The sequence below is a fragment of the Camelus ferus genome, chromosome 7 (assembly GCF_009834535.1).
Source record: "Camelus ferus isolate YT-003-E chromosome 7, BCGSAC_Cfer_1.0, whole genome shotgun sequence".
Taxonomy (NCBI): Eukaryota; Metazoa; Chordata; class Mammalia; order Artiodactyla; family Camelidae; genus Camelus; species Camelus ferus.
Genome location: NC_045702.1, coordinates 7,341,704 through 7,361,184, shown reverse-complemented (window position 1 = coordinate 7,361,184; position 19,481 = coordinate 7,341,704). Strand labels below are relative to the sequence as shown.

At 38.6% G+C, this 19,481-nt stretch overlaps 1 long non-coding RNA gene across 1 annotated transcript in view; it reads left to right on the top strand.

Moving 5' to 3' along the window:
* The window catches only part of LOC116664793, a 71,870-nt gene extending 59,559 nt beyond the window's left edge, over window positions 1-12,311 (top strand). The window contains exon 3 of the long non-coding RNA XR_004321240.1: window positions 11,967-12,311. This is a non-coding gene — a long non-coding RNA (uncharacterized LOC116664793). The remainder of the gene's footprint in view (window positions 1-11,966) is intronic.
* The last annotated feature ends 7,170 nt before the right edge of the window (window positions 12,312-19,481 follow it).

Sequence of the window (19,481 nt, the reverse complement as noted above, 5' to 3'; positions counted from 1 at the left end):
TCTACTTAATGCCTGCATTTCTTTTACTTACATTTTCTAATTATAAAAATAATAAGTGATAATTAATAAAAATTTGAAATTACAGAATAATATTTTTTAAATTGGGAGGGAAATCACCTATAATTATGCTGATATATCTACTGTCAATATTTTGGTATGTTTCTTCTTAGTCTTTTTCTATACACATTTTTTCAAGTGTTTATGATAAAAATTTTAAACATATAGAAAAAAATGAAAGGCTAGCACAGGGAACCATATACCTACCACCTAGATTCAACAATTATTAGGATTTGCCATAAATAATTCCTTTCTGTCTCTGGCTCTGTTTGTCTCTCTGTAAATCTGTCCATCTCTCTCTCTCTCTCTGTTCCCCTTTTATGAGAGTGAGCCATGCTTCTTTACTTTCCAAAATATAAAACTTTCTCATATGTAACAACCATAACATCATCTTGATAATTAATAATAGTTCCTAAATATAGCCTAATACTAAATCTGTATTTAAAATGTCCTCAGTTTCCCCTAGATGGGGCTTATAATTGCTTGGTTTTGCAAAGCAGGATAGAGTCAAGGGTGGCATTTGGGTTGTTACGTTTCTTTAGTCCCTTTTCATGACATCACCTTTGGAAGAGCCCAATCTTGTAGGCGTGCCTTGCATTTTGGTGGGTGAGCATTTCTTCCGAGTGACCTTTAACCTGTTCTGTTCTCTGTGTTCCCTACAAACTGGAGGTTAGATCTAAGGCCATGGCTAGCACTTTTGGCAAGACTGTTTCATAGGTGATGCTGTGCAGCTCATATGAGTTCATGTCAAGAGGCGTATAATACCAGGTGGTCTCACTAGAAGCCATGCTGTTTGATTCCCTAATTAAAGTGGTGCAGCCGCATCCTTCCATTTCTCCCTCTTTGTGATTGGCAAGTAATCTGTGGAGTGAAATTTTGGTGCTTTTAAATACTATATAGTCCCCCATCATCTTTTCACCTAATGGTGTTAGCATCCACTGAGTCTTGCCAGAATTAATGACTTCATTGGGGATTGCCAAATGGTGATTTTCCAATTCTATTCTTTCTCTATTTATTATATTATTCTCTATAGAAGAACTTACCCTCATAAATTTTTTCTTCTAATAAGACAAAGTAAGTGCCTAATGATTTTCTTTATTGACTGATTTTCAGAGTAAATACTTAGTGTAATATTTCATAGTTTTTTTGAGGCACAAAGTTGAGATCATAAGACATATACAGTTTCTCTACTTCTTTTTAGCTAATATACTAGTATCCTGGAGTTAGTGTTTTCTCTAATGTTTTGTAAATATCTCCTCTAATGGCTATGTATAGTCCTTCTGTATAGTTCAATCAAAACTCTATTAAATATTTAGATTGTTTCCACTTTTTCAATGGTGACGAATAATGGTTTGCAACATTCTTTGCCTGAAATTTTGCTTAAAGGCTGGATTATTTCTTCATGATAGAGTCTGTTTTTTTTAAACCCAAATTAAGCATGTGACTGTGTGGAACATGTTGGTCAGTGAGTGGCTTATAGATATATAATGGACCTTAGTTAAAAGCTGCCTCCCTCCCCTTAGATCTAATGCTCATCTGGTGCTGTAGTTTGCCTCATGCTACCTTGTCTTTCACCTCATTTTTAGAGTCTGTGTTCTTTTCTCAATTGTCTATAAACCCTTTGAGGGCCGACATTGTGTTTCATTTCTCTGCGTACCCCTAACATGATGCGTTATGCTTTACTCATCATAGACTTTGAAGAAGTGTTTGTTGATGCTGGTGATTACATGATATTTTGCCTCATTGTGGCAAACTTAGTAGCTTTAAAGGATTAGTACTGTCTTTGATTTTGGAGGCTTAATGTCTAATTGAAGGCTCATTTTGGTCTATTCCTTGTATTAAAAAGCACCGTCATTTTGTGTGTGACATATGGGATTGGTGAGGGTGCTGCTGGGTTTCCTAAATTACTCCCATATCTGGAATAAGATATTGTTAACCTTGGTGGAAGTGATTATTTTATTTTAATGCAAAAGCTACTGCATCTTCAGTGGCATGCAGCTGAGAGGCCCTGGGTGTGGACCAATTGGTGAGAAACGTGGCTGGATGCCCTCCCCATCGTGTGGCAGTATCTTCTCCTGGGAAGATTCATTGACAGACGAGTCTACATAACAGAAGTGAACTTTTGTCCTGGGACACCCGTGTTAGGGGAGATAAAACCTCTATTACCCACAATGGTTGTTATTTATTTGGTATTGCTAGTCATCACGATGGCCCTCAAACTGCTACTTCTCAAGGGCTTATTTTCATGAATGGCAGGTTATCAGGGACAAAACTTGTTCTTGGAGAATTCTTTGGTTTTATTTCAATAGCATTAAAGTTGATATTTAATTCAACATTATTACTTATAATCTATTAAATAATCTTCCTTGGTTGTTCTTCATATATGTTCTGGGTTTTTTTTAATTGAGTCATAGTCAGTTAACAATGTTGTGTCAATCACATTTTTTTTTTAAGTTCACAGTTTGGATTTTTTTTTTAGTTCAAACATTTTATCTTTAGGAATATTTGGATCTGGAAGTATGTTTTTTAAACTAACACAGATAGATGGACAGAATTATTCCTCTTTATGAGCAAACTATATCTCTGTTGCATAGACCACAGAATAAACTTTGAAATGCATGATTACAGTTTCCTTTTCCATCATTTTGAAGGGGAGGGAGAATTTCTTTGATAGACTTCTCTATATTGAGGACAGGAATCATGTCTTATTAATAAAGTCAAATCTCCAGAGCCCAGTATAGGTCCTAGTAGGTGCTTAGTAAGTTTTTCTAGAGTCAAAGAATTAATTTTTCTTTGTTGCTGTTGGTAGGGTCTAATAAGAGAACAGAGTAAGTCCACTAGTCCCTAAATAACATAAAACTCTTTTCAGCTCTTAGAATAGATGATAGTAATGCTTCCTTATAATTTTTAAAAAAGCACTGTAATCTCTGTCTTTTGGACCAGCCAAGTGGACACTGTCATTTTTCTTTACAAGGTATTTTCAAAACACACACACACTCACACACAAACTTTATGGAAAAATATATCAAAATTGATTAGACTTCAGTATTTTCAGTGCTTTATAAGTGTTAGTCCCATTCATCATCATAACATCCTTATAAAGTGAGTATTGTTACCTTCTGCACATGGGTAGGTAATGTCTGCAGTGGATGTGTTGAGTCTTCAGTGTCATAAAGGTTTCTCATTCTTCTCTTACGAAAGCAGAATCCATCTGTACTTTTGATGGAATGCTATTTTTCATTGCATTTCTTAATTCTGGGAAATAGCAAACAGATTTTTAAAAGAGAATAGAAGGTAACCAAAGTATCCTCTGATGGACAAAGGTTTTAATTAGCAGAGGGAAAAACACAGTGAAATAGGAGAGACTAACCACTACATACAAATCCGTCCTGTATTTGTACTTAACCACCAACCACCCTGTTATTGTTAAACTCATTTCAAATTCCCATGTTAGTGGCCTAGAACTATTACTTTTGTTCTCCTCTAGTTGCCATAAGAGCCAGACCTCCCTAAGCACATGGTGCTGTCCGACTTCTCAAACCCAGGGTTGCTCTGGGACTGTGTCTTTCATCCATTCCACAAGGTCCACCTAATCCTACCTTCTAATACTCTATTTATCCCCAGGAAACTACGTGACCCTATATATACCTACATGTACACCTGCATAGCCATCCATCTCTTTTGACCCTATCTCAGAATCCCTATCTTCCCCACCAACTGGCTTGAGGAAAGGATGTACCAGTGATTTTTGGAGACAGGTAGAATAGATGGCTGAAGTGCTAGAAAAGTGTTTAGACTTTGTTTCCTTCTAGGATTTTTTGCTTTAACCACCAGCCTCCACCCCTACCCTAGAAACTCAATATAGAAACTCCTCCCAGGCCTGGTAAAAAACCTTCCCAACCAAATCACCTGAAAAATACTGTGAGCTGATAAAAACCATGCAGTATGTAATTGAAGGGAGTGTATATGGCAGAGAGACCATGACCAGGATAAGTTCCTTAATTCTGAAGGCATATACTATTTCTTTTGAATTCTACTCTTTCCACTCCAGTTTTCAGCTACTTCATGCTACTTGGGGCACTTGAATCAGCACAGAAAAAAATAAACATAATTACTCTAAAATTTGATAGTCTCACTATTATTTTATAATCCCTGTGATGGAGTTACTATTACTCCCATTTTATAGCTGAAAAATGTGGACTGCAAAGAAGTGATTGATAGAATCAGTAAGTGGCAGAAATTGGACTTAATCCAGGGCTTTGACTCTGACTCTGTGCTTCCTTTACTAAACCATCGGGCAAAGACAACATCACGGTATAGGGCAAGTGACAAAAATGAACACGAGGGGAAAAGACCATATTCAGGATTTCAAAAAGCTAATTTAGCAGCATTACATACAGGGTCATTATTTGGGTAGAAAATTGTAGAGAAATAGAATGCCAAACTTTCTTCCAGCTCACTAGGTTGGTACAAGTCAGCCCTATAAAAGGCTCTGCCTCATTGATTTCAGAAATGACAACTACAGCAGTAAGAACAGAGGCCCATAAAATTCACAGGAAGTACCTAAAGGAAATCTAAGTGAAAAACATTTAAAAATGAAAACAATAGATCTGTGTTAAGGAAAACACATCTTAAAGAATCAAAGTGAGGAAAATAAAAAACTTCAACCTCAGTTACTGCAATAAAGAGTGAGTGGCTGAAATATGAATTCCTTTTCATTGCAATGTGAAACTGCCAATCAACCGAAGAGAGTAACAGCCCACGGAGCTGAGGACCATTAAGCACGACACTGGCTTATATATAGTGACTCTCTGTATTATAAAGATTTTCTCTATAGGTTCCAAAACATACTCTTTATTCAGAGTAGAAAACATTTCAACATTAAAAAAAAAAAAAAAACTCTGTTACAATTAAAATAAATCTATTTGGACTTTTTTTCCTCTAGAATAATTCTTAATTACCATTGTAATATAGTCAGTCCATCTGTCACACAGGAGAAAGAAAAAAAGAAAAATGATAGGGGAAAAAGTCTCTGTTCAATCTTGTTTATTGAAAATACATTTTATTGAAAATAAAAATCTTTCTTCACCTATGAATAGTGGATCCGGCTACAGACATTATGAGTGATGGATCTGTCTCAGGTTTAATGGAGCCTCATATGTTTATCTAAGCTTACCCTCATATTTAAAAAAAAAATTAGTGCAAAAATACAAAGACAAGAATAAAATTCATCCATTATTCCTCTGCCCAGAGAAAAGCGCTTTTAACATTTTGGTATGTTCCTCGTTTGGATTTCAGAATGCTACGTGGAATAGCTTATGCTTTAAGAGGATCTTTTCATAGAAATGATACTTTTATCTTAAGAGAGTGGGAAATCAAAACTTTGACAAAAGATTAAAGTGCCAATTATTTGTAATTAGACAATCATTTAATGAGGAGCTTGTTCTCTCTCAATGCTTACAGCCTCTAGGTATTGAAAGGTACCCAAGAGGCTAAAATACAGGGGTCACTTCAATTGATGGTGTTGAGTCTTTGACAGAACATGATTTTGTAATCGGCTTGGGTCATTCTGACAACTCTCCCTTCTAGATAATTTTGCTGATTAGAGATTTTCGAGTGTAGTATTTAAAGACTTTTTCAAGATTTAAGAAGATTTATTATAGAGCAGTGGTTGTAAAACATATATACACATCCATATTACCTGGGTGGCTTATTAAAACATAGATTTTCAAGTTTCTGAGTCAGTATGTCTGGAGTGGGGCTTGAGATTTGCATTTCTTTTGTTTAATGTGTGTATGTATTTTTTTTTTATTGAAGTATAGTCAGTTTATAATGTTGTGTCACAGTAGGCACTCAATACTGCTGGTTCCTATTACTATACATACAATGATAAGTTGGGACTAGATAATTGATACTTGGGCACTTAATTGATGCTTTGGGCACAATGCTATGATTTTAAGTAAAATCTATAGTCGAAAAATAATGATGGCTGTATTAGTCTGCCGGGCGGGGCTGCTGTAACAAAGTACCACAGAATGGATGGCTCAAACAGCAGGAATTAATTTTCTCAGTTCTGGAGGCCAGAAGTGTGAGATCAGGGTGTCAGTAAGGTTGGTTTCTTCTGAAGCCTTTCTCTCTGTCTTGCTGTTGGCTGTCCTCTCCCTGTGTCTTCATGTGGTTTTTGTTTTTCTCTGTGTTTGTGTCCAAATTTCCTCTTATAAGGACACCAGTCATATTGGACCGGAGCCCACCCTAATGACCTCATCTTAACTTAATTACCTCTTTAAAGACCCTGTCTCCAAATACGGTCACATTCTCAGGTGTCAAGAGTTACTTGAATTTTGACGGGAAACAGTTCACCTCGTAACGATGGCTAAGTGTGCAGTTTGGGCCTTTTTCCCCTACTGTGTTTGATGAAGGATTATGATGAAGTTATCCTTAATTTTGAGTTTCCAGGTTCTGCTTCCGTCAGTCATTTCACCATGAACCTTTGGGTTGCCAAAAACAAAAAGCAAAAGAAACCAAAACACCACCACCATCACCACCACTGAAACCCAGAGGCAAGCAGTGACATCAATAATGTCAAACAAAATAATTCTCCAACCATCTGATGTGAGAATGTACATTTTAAATGCTCGCAGATTTACCTCGTCTTGTTGTCTAAGAATTACTGGCCTGGCTCCATCAGATCTAGCAAAAGCTAGAATGGTGTTAATATTGGTTGTGACTTTGTATTTTGTGCTGACGTATGTCTCAGGGCTGATAGCCTCACTTTCTGCAAATGAATACTGATCACCCACAAATTAAATACATTAGTGGCAAGAAACAGTTTGCACATTCCATGTTTTCTGCTATGGGGGCATCCATTAACTGATAAATTAATGCCCTCATGGGCAGTTGCCTGGCAGAACTCTGAGATCCCGTGGACCTCTTGTTTCTACCTCATGCTCTTAATTCATGACACACTAATGATTTCCAGATCAGTAAGTGTACTTGTTAAAATGTCTTTAAACATTTAGATCTAATGGCAAACCAATACTTTTGTCATTGGAATTGTAATGAATAAGTCAGCTTATCATGGCTCAGGGATTATTTCAGTGAGGAAGTTCTAGGTGTAAAAGAGATCGTGTTTAAATAAACTTAGTGCTTGGGATGTACTTGGTGCTCAATCAATGTCAATTTATGATTCATTTTGTCAAAAAGTCTCAATTCACTATGGGTATAAACATGGTATGATTTTACCTTCTTGAGTTATGTGCTGTCTCTAGGGAATGGGCTCCTTTGAGAAATTTTGGTGCAATTCCACACCTTTAAGGACATGCAATTATTAGAATGGTTTATCAACCATGTTTTAAGGCTCAGTGCTATCCATTTTAAAATATTAAACTCGTACTTGGCCCAAATCTCCAGCCACACCCATGCCCATACAGGTAAGACTTTTGGCTGCTTGCTACTGGTAGAGATGGTGATGGCCAGGGTTGGGTAAGGGCAATAGTGGTGATTGTTGGTGGTAGAAGCTGGAGCAGTGGTTTGTAGCCTGGTGGACTGGAGTGGGCAGAGAACATACAGTGGACGCTATTGGAGGCACCATCCCTTACCTCTGCCTTCTCACTTCTTCCCCTATGGTGCTGGGGTGGGTGGGAAAGGCAGGGTCAGAGGTCTTCTTGTAGAATGGCCTATAATGAGGTAGCAGCTACTACTCTGCTGATGGTGACTGGCACTTGTACATTTGCATTTTGCAGTAGCTACCCAGTGCTGTTCTCTCTGTGGTGTGTTTGTTGATTCTCTGAAGGGTGCTGAGAGGAGCTTCCTCTTTGCACAGTTGCTAGTGTGGGGGACCTGGCTTGGACTCCACAGCTACCTTGGCCACAGCCCCAGCCACTTCACTTGGGGTCCACATCACTTGGAGTTAATCAACTGTTGGATAATTGTTCAGTGTGGTAAAAGTAAGATAGCTCAGGCACATAGACCCCTTCAGCAGTGTCATCTCGACTAACAGACACTCACGCATCGTCGTTGCTCCAAACAGTGGAAATGTGGGTTGCCTCTCCTGGACTAACCTTCTCTCAGACCTAGCATCATTCTCTGAAGTGGCATCAGGCACTTGGCCAATCTAGTCCTTGGCCTACTCTTACATGAGACAATCTGTAGCCCCCAGTGTAGTTAAAGAAGAGAGTTTGGGGATCCTCGATCCTCCTGATCGCCGTTCTTTGGCTTTCAGGATGTAAAGGAAGAGAGTAGCCTACTCTGAATAAAACTGTAGCCTCCCAAATTGTGACCTCATCTCTTCAAGTTCTTCCTTCTTGTGTCCTTCCAGCCCAGCAGCTCCCACAAGCCCCATGGGATGCCGCCTTCCCCTCAACAGCTGTCGCTTTGACTCAGAATGTGGACCTTTTCTTTCATCTCTGCATCTTAGTTGCCAGTTCTGTGTCTCAGAACCTAAAGCCATACGGTCGCTTTAGTTTTGTTTCCCTAAGTGGAAATAGGAAGTGAAAGGGTTGGATTGCATGGCTTTGCACATCCCATCTAACTCAGATCTGAAAGTCACTTGATAAAGAAGGGGGCTTACAGTCTCAAGAAATAGCTGTGCAAAGGAAAGTGTAACACTAGATTTTATAAGGCTGGGACTACAAGTGCATTAGGTAATGCTCCAGACACCCCCAGAGGAGGTGGCTGCTTAAAGAACAGTTCTTCGTTCACTGGGTGCTTTAATCTGAGATCTACCTTGTCCCTCATCTTTACAACATATTGCAAGGAGAGTGTAATCAATTCTATCTGTTCCATGGATGAAGAAACTGAAGTACAGAGAAGGCAAGTCTTTGTCCAGATTATGCAAAACCTCCGAAGTAACATCGTCAGGACTTGCACACACATATTCTCATTTTAACATATGTATTATGTGTTACAGTTTATGAAATACTTTTACTGAATGTGTCAGGGTGGCCTAAACTGTGGTAAAAAGTAGACCTAAGCCTGAACTCAACTCAACACAGTAGAAGTTTCTTCCTCTCTCACATGACAGCTCTGGGAGGTTGTGCAGGTCAGTGGGTGACTCTCCTTCGTGGTCTCATGAGGGCTACACTTATCTGTGGCTCTGCTGTTTTTTAGCAGGATTCGTTTTAAAAGTCAGGTTTGTTTAGGTATAATTTACATATGGTGAATTTCTCCCTTTTTGGAGGTACGATTCGGTGAGTTTTGGCGAATATGCACAGTTGTGTAACTGCCGTCCCATTTGAGATCTAGAATGTTTCCATCAGTGCAAAAGTACCCTTGTGTCCCCTTTGTAGCCAGTCTCCTTCTCTCCCCCACTGATGTCTGTCCCTATAAGTCAGCCTTTTCCAGAATGTCATATAGATGGAATCACATAGTAAATAGCCTTTTGTGTCTAGATTTTTTTTTCTCCTTAGCATAATCCTACCAGGGTCCTAAATTTTTTGTGCCATGGGCTGCTTAGTCAGTCTGGTCCAGCCTCTAAACTTCATTATGTATGTAAACTACATAATGAACATTATGTTGAAACATGGTTATGAAAGTACTTAAAAGAACTAATTTGTGATACAGTAATATATGTGCTTTTAATTAATGCATTAAATAAGAAGATCTAGCAGTGGATCTAATAACTATTATAATGTCAAAGTAGTGATAAGCATACATTGTATTTGAGATTTATCCAACAGCTGTACTATTGGCGACTTTTATTGGTGACAGCATCAGTTACTGCTCATAGTACTATGCTTTGTTGCCCCCGCTAATAATGAAAGGAAATGCAACATTTCAAATAGGGGTTAGTGAAAATAAAGATTTCAAGGCTTTCCTCATCTAAATCGCAGACTCTCCAAATTCTATCTGCAGATCCTTGGGGGCTCCATGTACCCCAGGTTAAGAATTCCCGCTTCTAGGGCCTCACCATCCTTTACAACCAGCCTGCAGGAAGGGAAGGGTGTAAAGAAGGAGCTGTGGGAGATTTTCGGGGCCTGGCCTGGGAGTGGCATACAGGACTTCGGCTCACAGTCTGAGAACTTAGTCAGATGGCTCCACCTATCTGTAAGAGAGACAAGGAAACTCAGGCTAGCTGTGTACCCCGAGATGAGCCTGATGGATTTTGGTGGCTACTTTGCTTCTCTGTCACACTTATTTAATTTAACCTGTATAGGATACCACCTTATACAATACCATCATAAATGCTAAGAGCATGGTTTTTAAACATTTACTAATAATCTCATTTAGTTAGTAAATCAGAAAGTCAGGACGCAAATCTGGATCTTTTTATCCCAAATCCCACACTGCACGATGTCTTGGTGTCCTTATGATGCCATAAGGACCACTACAAAGATCTACTTGCATGAAAATATTGCTCCCTTTTCTGTGGGGCCACTGCATCTGGGGTTTAACGCTCTGTGGCTACTGTCTTGAAACTCTATAGTAATTTTATCTTCGAATTTGTGGTTTGTAAGAGAACTCTGGAGGGACAATGAAACATTCTCTGGGGATGTGGAGCCTTGGCTCACACACAGTGCCCCCCGCCCCCGCCTTCCCTGGACAGGTTCTTGGTTGCCTGCTCCCTGCCCCCTGGTGCCCTAGGCCTGCTTTTCCTCCTCCTCCCCACTCTCACCCCATGATCACTGCCACCCGCTGCCTGTTCTGGCAACCAGGTCTCCGCAGCACAGAGAGAAAACCTGCATTCTGTTGCTCTCTTCTGCCCCTGGCGGCAGCCTGGATGCAGATGCAAGGAGGGTCAGCATCTGGCGTATGCCCTGTGGTGTTCTGGGCAGGCAGCACCCTGTACATTTGGCAGGTGACTTGGAGGGGCCCTCTGGAACATCCCCAGTCCAGGCACTGAGCATGTACCGGCGTGGAGGTTACAATCCTTTTGAGCTTGCCTGTCCCCTGTGGGTTGGGGCAGTTGTTCCGGGGCTCTGTATTTTCATTTTGCACTGGACCCTGCAAAGTACATAGTTATCCCTGCCCGAGAATCCCAATAGAAGACACTATGCTGAATTATACAACAGAGGCATCTGCCATTGTTCAGATTTTTTTTTTTTACAGCACAGATTTACCTACAAGCAATGGAAGGATTCTTTATCTGTCTCCCACTACCAAATGATCATGAATCAAATTCATTAGTTTTCGCAAATTGTGACCAGAGGTGGCATTTTAAAGAGTCTGATCCTGAGGACATTCAGAATGGGCATATTTCTGCAGGTAAATTGATAATAACACAACCTGAATGGTCGTGGCAGAATGGGCCGAACGGCAAGGTTGGCAGACTGTCTACAGGACCCCAGAGGACCCTGGCCAGGAGAGGCAAATAAGACAGAGTGAAGTGCTCGAGGCAGGCCCTGTAAGGGGAGGAAACAGAAAGGAGGAGAAGGGAATAGCCAAAAGGCAATTCTCCTTCACTTCATATTTTTGCTCGGGTTGGGTTTTGCTTTGAAGATTCTTAATCTTGAGGAAGATGTCAGCAGGAAGCTAAGGTATAGATCAGCAGTGCACATATGCTCAAATCTAAAAGCAGCAATTTCTTGCCACTGTAAAATTTGGCTGGTAATTCTGCATATTTTTCTATAACAAATAGTCATATCTCTATTGCTCTTCTATTATTTCTCACGAAAAACACCCAGAATGACTTAAGGATACTTATAGTTGTCCAAGATTTCTGATATTTTTCTTCCTCAAAATCAAGAAGAAAAATAAGCAGGAGGACTTAGAAATTGAAACTAGAACTCACAGTTGCCATACCACTAATCAAAACCACTGCTTTACTTCCTTTCCCACAGCCATAAAAGCATGAGTGCTTTAAGAGAAAAGGTAAATGTTTTGGGTTAAATTGTGTCCTCCCCCCTCCCCCCAAGTTATATGTTGAAGTCCTAATCCCTAGGATCTCAGAATGTGCCCTTATTTGGAAACAGGGTTTGCAGAGTCGTTGGTTAAGATGACGTCCTACTGGAGCAGAGTGGATCCTTAATCCATCATGACTGGTGTCCTTATGAAAAGGGGAAATCTGGGCACAGAGACATGCACCCAGGGAGAACACTACGTGAAGACTGTTATGCTTCCACAACCCAGAGGACTACCACAAGCTAGAAGGAAGGCCTGATTCAGATCCTTCCCAACTGCCTTCAGAGCGTGGTCCTGCTGACACCTTGATTTTGTACTTCTAGCCTCCAGAACCATGAGACAATAAAGTTCTATTGTTTCAGCCACTCAGTTTGTGCTATTTGTATGGCACTCCTAGAAAACTAATGCAGTAAGCAAAGGATTGCCAAATCTGTATTTAAGAAGGCATATTTCACAAAGATGGTCCATTTTATAAATAGGTGACTGGTCAGAAAAAAGAAAGCATGCATTCCTAAGGGACACTGAGTAAACCAGCAATTTTCATCAAATAATCAACCAGCAAATGATCCAAAAAACTTTAAAATCTTTTATTTTTGTTACAATTTTTAATGAATCACAGAATCCTCTGTCTGAAAGAAACAAAGAAATCTTGTACATCCAGTCTTCTGTCTCTTCATTTCCAGTAGAAATAGATATATATTCTTTCTTATTAAATATTTCTCTTGAACATATTGTATGATCTTTCTCAGGAATCCCTTCTTTTTGACCATCTTGACTTAAGTATTCCATCCTATACAATTTATCCTCACCTCCTCCCCCAGATAATTTGAGACAGTTGATGACACCTTCCTTCTCTCCAGCCTAGAATGTCATAGCCATATTGGTGGCTGGATCAGTTACACAGTGTTCATGAAACAATTCACATGGGCCCATGTGACTTTTATTGCTATAATAACCCAAGAGAATATAGGAGATGTCTTGATATTTGATCTAATTCAACTTCATTAAATCCTATGTTAAAGTTGAAATAAAATGGGAGGATTCAGAGGAAGCAAGGATGCATCAAGCCTCTGTGTTTCCTAGTTCATGCAGCAGCAACTGGACGCCCATTTCAAGACCTGCCTTCACTAGCTAGAAGGTGCAGAGACCAAGACCACAGTCAAGCAACCATGTTACTTGGAGACAATCAATACATAAATTTAGGATATAAAGGAATTAGATTCTTAAGATATTAAGCCACTCTCCAACTATATGTTGGATGTCCTTATAAATTATACTAGTATGCTGTTCATCCGTTAAGGTCCCAGATGACTTTTTTGGAGGGGAGGGGAGGTAGTTAGGTTTATTTATTTATTTTTACAGGAGGTACTGGGGATTGAACCCAGAACTTTGTGTATGCTAAGCATGTGCTCTACCACTTGAGCTATGTCCTCCCCTGCTAGATGAATTTGAGAGTTTAATGATACTTGGCACTGTGGAGGAGCAGTGGAGAATACTGGCCACATTTGCACTAGATTCCAGAGAAAACCAGAAAGGTGCTTCTCTTGAGTCAATACATGAGCCTCTCACCATCAATTACTTGCACAGCATCTGGAGTCTGTCGAACCCAAACATGATTTTGTTACCTCTGACCCTGCTTAAAATATTTATAGTTTGCAATCATTTAAAAATAACACATTTTAATCTGTCCTTTAAATCATGAATTTTATCACCTTCTGCATCTGAGGCTGAGCCTTGAGGTTTACTGCTCTGGGGATGAGAGGGAAGTTACCTGACTTCTTTAATCTTGAAACCAGGCTTGGGCTAGAAAATAGTTATTTAAATTCATTTAGCATATCAAGAATCAAGCCTACTCACTTGAGATCATAGGGTCTGCCATAGCGTAGAGCAGATAGCCAGGTCTCTGATGGTACCCAGGTCTTGAGGCTTGCTGCCCGAGGTGGATGAGGATATGATATAAAACAAAGAGTCTCAGTTCTCTTGGATCCAATGTCCCATTTCTGTAACTGATGTTTCATGATGCCTCCTTCATAATCCTGAAATGAAAGTCATAAGTAATATAAATTATCCACACATAGAATTCAAAAAAAAATCAATATAATAACCTAAGCCAAATATAAAGGGGAAACAAAGGGAAAGTAATATATTATAAAATAATGTCTTTCAATGTGTAAATGCCTGGGGGTGTCTAGACTATAAGATATCCTGAAGGGGTCAGCTGCTTGAGCCTTGTTATAATGAAAAAGTTTGACTTTAAGAGAAGTAGGAGACTCCTTTGTACAAGAAATATAAGAAAATGAAAGAGCACACGTACAAGTGGAAATGAAAACAAAACTAGAATTAGGATACATAATACCAGATCAGACTTATTTGTATATGATAAGAGAAAGAGGGAGGGAACCTTGACTAAACTGTTACAGACAGCTGAGATGGAGAAAATGAGGAAGTGTGATATTTGTACAGATGAGTTCAGTCTTACTCGTTAGTACAAGGCAGACTAATTCCCTTTATTATGATATCAAACAGGCAGTGATGAAATATCACACACACGAAATGTCTCCTGTCTTAAAATCCCACTGCATCCAATCCTTGGATACTGTAACCTTAGATAGGCAAAGAGGAAGAAAGCAGATTGGAAATTAATGCCAAATTAGAAGAGGCTACGAAGAAGGCTATTTGACAGGCTTCTGGGAACATAAAGATTGAAAAACAACAGACCATTATCAATTACATATTTTAATACATAATTTTCACAGTATAGATACCACTGTGTTACACAACATTAAAATATGTAAGTTAGAAATGATATAGATTATGTAAAAACAACCCTTATTGTTAACACTCACTGTGACCCCTGTGTTTCTAAATCTGTTTAAAGGAGTCTCAAATTCCCTCAACTATATATTTGCATGTCACAGAAACAAACAGACAGAAATGCGGGTAGGGAGATTTTTGGACAAATTCTTTTCTCTTTATTCTGAAGTCCTGAAACTTCTGAGGGGAGAGGGGACACGCTGGCCTCTAGCCTCACCCACTGTGGGCAAGTATATTTGATAAGCTGGGAGGAATGCCAACAGTAGATGAATTATTGCTTCACTCGCTGTTTGGGATCCTGGGAGGAAACTGCAGTGCGGGGCAGTCTCGCGCTCACGTGGCGGGGTGCATACCATAGTTAAAAGTGTGCCGTGGTGTGCACAGGCAGGGCAATCTTGTTTTCGTTTGTGATTTTCCCTCAGTTCCCATGTGGCCTGGATGCTGAGTTTAGAGTTGGCTGACCTGCTATGGATGGTCTGCTAGGAGCTGGCAGCACCATACCTCTTTCATACCACTTATCATGTTATGCATATAATATGCAAAATGTAAATTTGCATTTCAGTGAGTGGCTTTTGGATTAGTATCTGTCTTTTCAGTTAGATTGTAAACTTCTTGAGGGGTAGACCTTAGAACAGTATCTGATATACAGTGCCTGATCTATTAATAGAGATGAGAAAATATTTATTGAATGAGTTAACGAGTTTAATCCCTGTTACTCGACTTCTGAGCTTACCTTTACTTCTGCCCATTTGTTCATTCATTCAAAAATGTTCATTGAGTGCCTACTATGTCCCAGACTGTATAATGTTTTCTATGATTCATGAAACAATGACTGATTTAATGAACCACGATTATCATTTTGTTTGCAAAAAGTTCTGAATAGGCCTGCAAGAATATAGGGACCTATCTGCTCACAATGTGGCTCTGTATATGGCAGGAACTTAAGGCTTCATAGTTTAACCCTTAACCCTTCAGAGTTTTCGTGTGTTATCCTCATTAATATCAGTTAACTAAATCACAAAACTTAATCTTTTAAGTTTCTTTCTAGCTCCTAACTTAAATCCTACTACCAAACATCCAGCTCAACTGTATATTTTTGCAGCAAATCAAACTACTGGGGTATGTAAGCACTAGACGTACTAACCATGAGGCTTTCTTTCTAATGCTGATCTAGACCACAGAACCCATCTGAAAACTGCAAAACGTCAGCTAGTTTTCATAAATGATTTTTGATTATTCAAGTAATTATGTTCTCTTAATGAGTCATATTTTATGCAAATTAATTTGTTTCTATAAATTAATCATAGCAAAGAACATTGTTGCATATTATGTGTATTTGTACTAACTCCATAAGTATAAGCAGTAATGCATTTTTGGTAGAAATATGGTTTCTTGAATTCTGTAAATTGAGTCCTTCTGAGTTGATAATCATGATTTTTCTGCTGAATGTTTAATAGAAGGAAATGTTTTTTCTTTTTTTATTACTTTGACATTTTTAATCAAAGTAAATTAATGAAAGCATGTACATGAAAACAGTAGGCTTCATATAATCTGTAGGGAGACAGCAATTGTACTAGGCTGTAAACTCCCTGAGGGCAGAGACATGTTTTTTTGTTCAGCATTATGTCTCCTATCCCATTCCCTAGCACTGTTATTGGCATATAGTAGGTACTCAATAAATATCTGTTACATGGCTGAATCAGAATACTCTAATTCCATCCTTATTTATAGAGGATGAACTAATGATGCCTGATCCCAGAGTCGGCATTAACAGGTCAACTTGTTGGTTTATCTCAGTTTATGAAATAAACCAATGAGTTAAATGTATGCTCTAACTTTGAATGAGGAGGAGTAAGAAAGATCTGATTTCTTTCTTTCTTTTTTTTTTTGAGTTTTTTTTTTAATAGAAGTACTGGGGATTGTACCCAGGACTTTGTGCATGCTAAGCATGCACTCTACCACTGAGCTATATACCCAGCCCCCTGAAGAGTGTGATTTCTTATTGCATGATTTATGTGGGAGATGTTTGTTTCTATTTACTGTATGAGTTCGGAGGCATGAAGGTTTGGTTCAGTCACCAGTCATTTTTGCACAATGTCTGGGTTGGGAATAACTTGAGTCATCTTTTTAAACTCAAGCTTCCATCTAAAGTTTGAATCTCCTTTACGATAATTTCTACCAAGGTCCTTGCCAAAGTTTTAACATTTCCGAGTGATAGGGAATTTATCATCTCCTGAGGCAATCCATTCCATTTAAGGACATTTTGGTTGGAAAAGTCTATTGTATTGAAATTGACCTCCCTGCACTTTTGACACCCAGCAAGGATGGTTATATGGGAATATATTTCCATTCCATCTGACACCCTAAATGTATTTGAAGTCTTCAGTGGCTGGGTGAAATTTCTCCACTTTGTACAAACACACCTCGTAGGACACGATTTCACATCTTTTCCCTTTCCTGGTCATTCTCCCAGTGAATGTGCCTCTGTTTGTTTATATCTCTTTTAAAGTATAGTGTCCAAACAGAACCCAGTATTTTAAGTGTGGTTTATGTGAAGCAACTATGCTCCTGCCAAATACTGGATTTATAGACTGATAGCCAGGAGTGTCCCAGACATTTTCTCTTGGGAGTGTAATGACAATTCCTCTGAACCTGCAACAACGTTTCTGTCTCCTTCGTGTCAGTATCAGAGCTAGAGCACTTTAGACGGGGCAAAGTGATCCTTTCCTAGGTCACATGAGAAACAACAGGAGAGAATATATATCTCTCCTCATCTATCTCCATGCTCAGGGAACATATGAAGGCTGGTATAGAGCTGTTGAATATTTTTGTTCTGCGGATACGTGAGATAATGAATGTAAAGTGCCCAGCCTGGTGTCTGGTTCAGAGTAGTGATTCAACAAATCTTAGTTAACTTTTCCTTTCCCCTCGCCATCTCTTTATACTTTTTCTCAGAATTTTTTACCCTCTCTTTTAACACAAGGTGGATGCAGGGATGAACAAGTAGAATATAAAATATCTTCTATAGACTCTTTTTTTATTCCCAAAAGTCATGAGTTCTTTGTTTTCTTTAAATCCTAGGGGACAGTTAGATGAGATACACATGTCTCAGGTGTTTTCCAAAAAAAAAAAAAAAAGAAAAAAACACAGCACTTAAGTTGAACAATCTGTTGACATTCATTTTATTAATCTAGTTGATTTGTGCATTATTTTGCATTGTCATTCATCTGGGTGGGTTGTGTGTTGTTTTGGTTTTTTGTTCTGTTTTTGTTGGGGGGGTAATTAGGTTTCTTTATTTACTTATTTATTATTATTTTTTTAAATGGAGGTACTGGGGATTGAACTCAGGCCCTCACGCATGCTAAGCATGCACTCTACCACAGAGCTATACCCCACCTCCTTGGGTTGTGTGTTTAAAATGAGCTTCCTAAGACTAGAAAGACAGGGATTAAAAATGAGGGGTTTCAATTAGATCTTCTCTTACTTTATGGTATTATAGTTCTCAGTTTCACAAGTGATTAAAAAAAGAGAACTAACATGGATGGGGGAATTTTTGAATATTCCATAGCCATTGTTCCTTTAAAAATGAAATTCTGAGAAAGGTAAAGTAACTTTGTTCCCATAAATGAAACTGCCATTCCTGACAGTTGGCACAGCATCTCTCTGAAAGCAGTAAGATGATTAGAAACACACTGAACTTTGGCTCATTTTTTCATAAAGGCATTTATTTTAGAAAAGAGTGACTCTAGATTTGGGTACTCCCCCACAAAGTACCAAGAAGAAAGTGTCATTCTATGGCATTGAAAACAGAGATAATTCACTCCAGAATGTAGGTGTCACTGGATGGTTTAGTACTGCCTAGCAACGCAGATCTCACCGAGTATCTGACACTTTGAATCCTGTAGGGCTTTCTCTTAACTAGAAATTCCTCTGCCTTAGTGGAGAGAGTAATTCCCTGATGCTCTTTTTCAAAATTCTCACCAATCTAACTTTTTCCTTACTCCATGTATGACAGTTACAACACTGAAATTGTTTTATTAACAGGCTGCTGACTGTCAGTATCTGATGACTTGAAAGTAGAAGAAATAACCCAGACTTTTTATAAAATACCTTCTATCTGGATAGGCTCTAGTTCTAGAGATTTCTCAGATGCAAAATATACACCTTTTATTTGAAAAAATTATAAAATTTGAATGGGAAAAATTAATGTCAATTTAAGATTAAAAATGTGATCAGTTTGTGGAAATTATTTTAGAAATTATGCTCTCACTTATATGTAAAGTCAGAAAAAACAAAAACAAAAACAAAACCCCCTGAGCTTATAGACACAGAAAACAGATAGGTAGTTGCCAGACATGGGGTGTGGCCAGGGGTGAGTGAAATGGGTGAGGGTAGTCAAAAGTACAAAAGCACAAACTTTCAGTTATAAAATAAATAAGTCCTGGGGATGTAGTGTAGAGCATGTTGACTATAGTTAATAATACTATACTGTATATTTGAAAGTTGATGAGAGTAGATCTTAAAAGTTCTCATCATAAGAAAAAAAATTTGTAACTCTATGTTGATGGATATTAACTAGACTTATTGTGGTGATCATTTTGCAATATGTACACATACTGAATTACTGTTGTCACCTGAAACTAATATACTATTATATGTTAATTATATCTCAAAAAAAAAAAGAGATTACTATCAACCACACATTACATTCCTCTGGACGGGATTCCCTGAGAGACTCACCACATATTCCATTCAAAAAATGTAAAATTTCA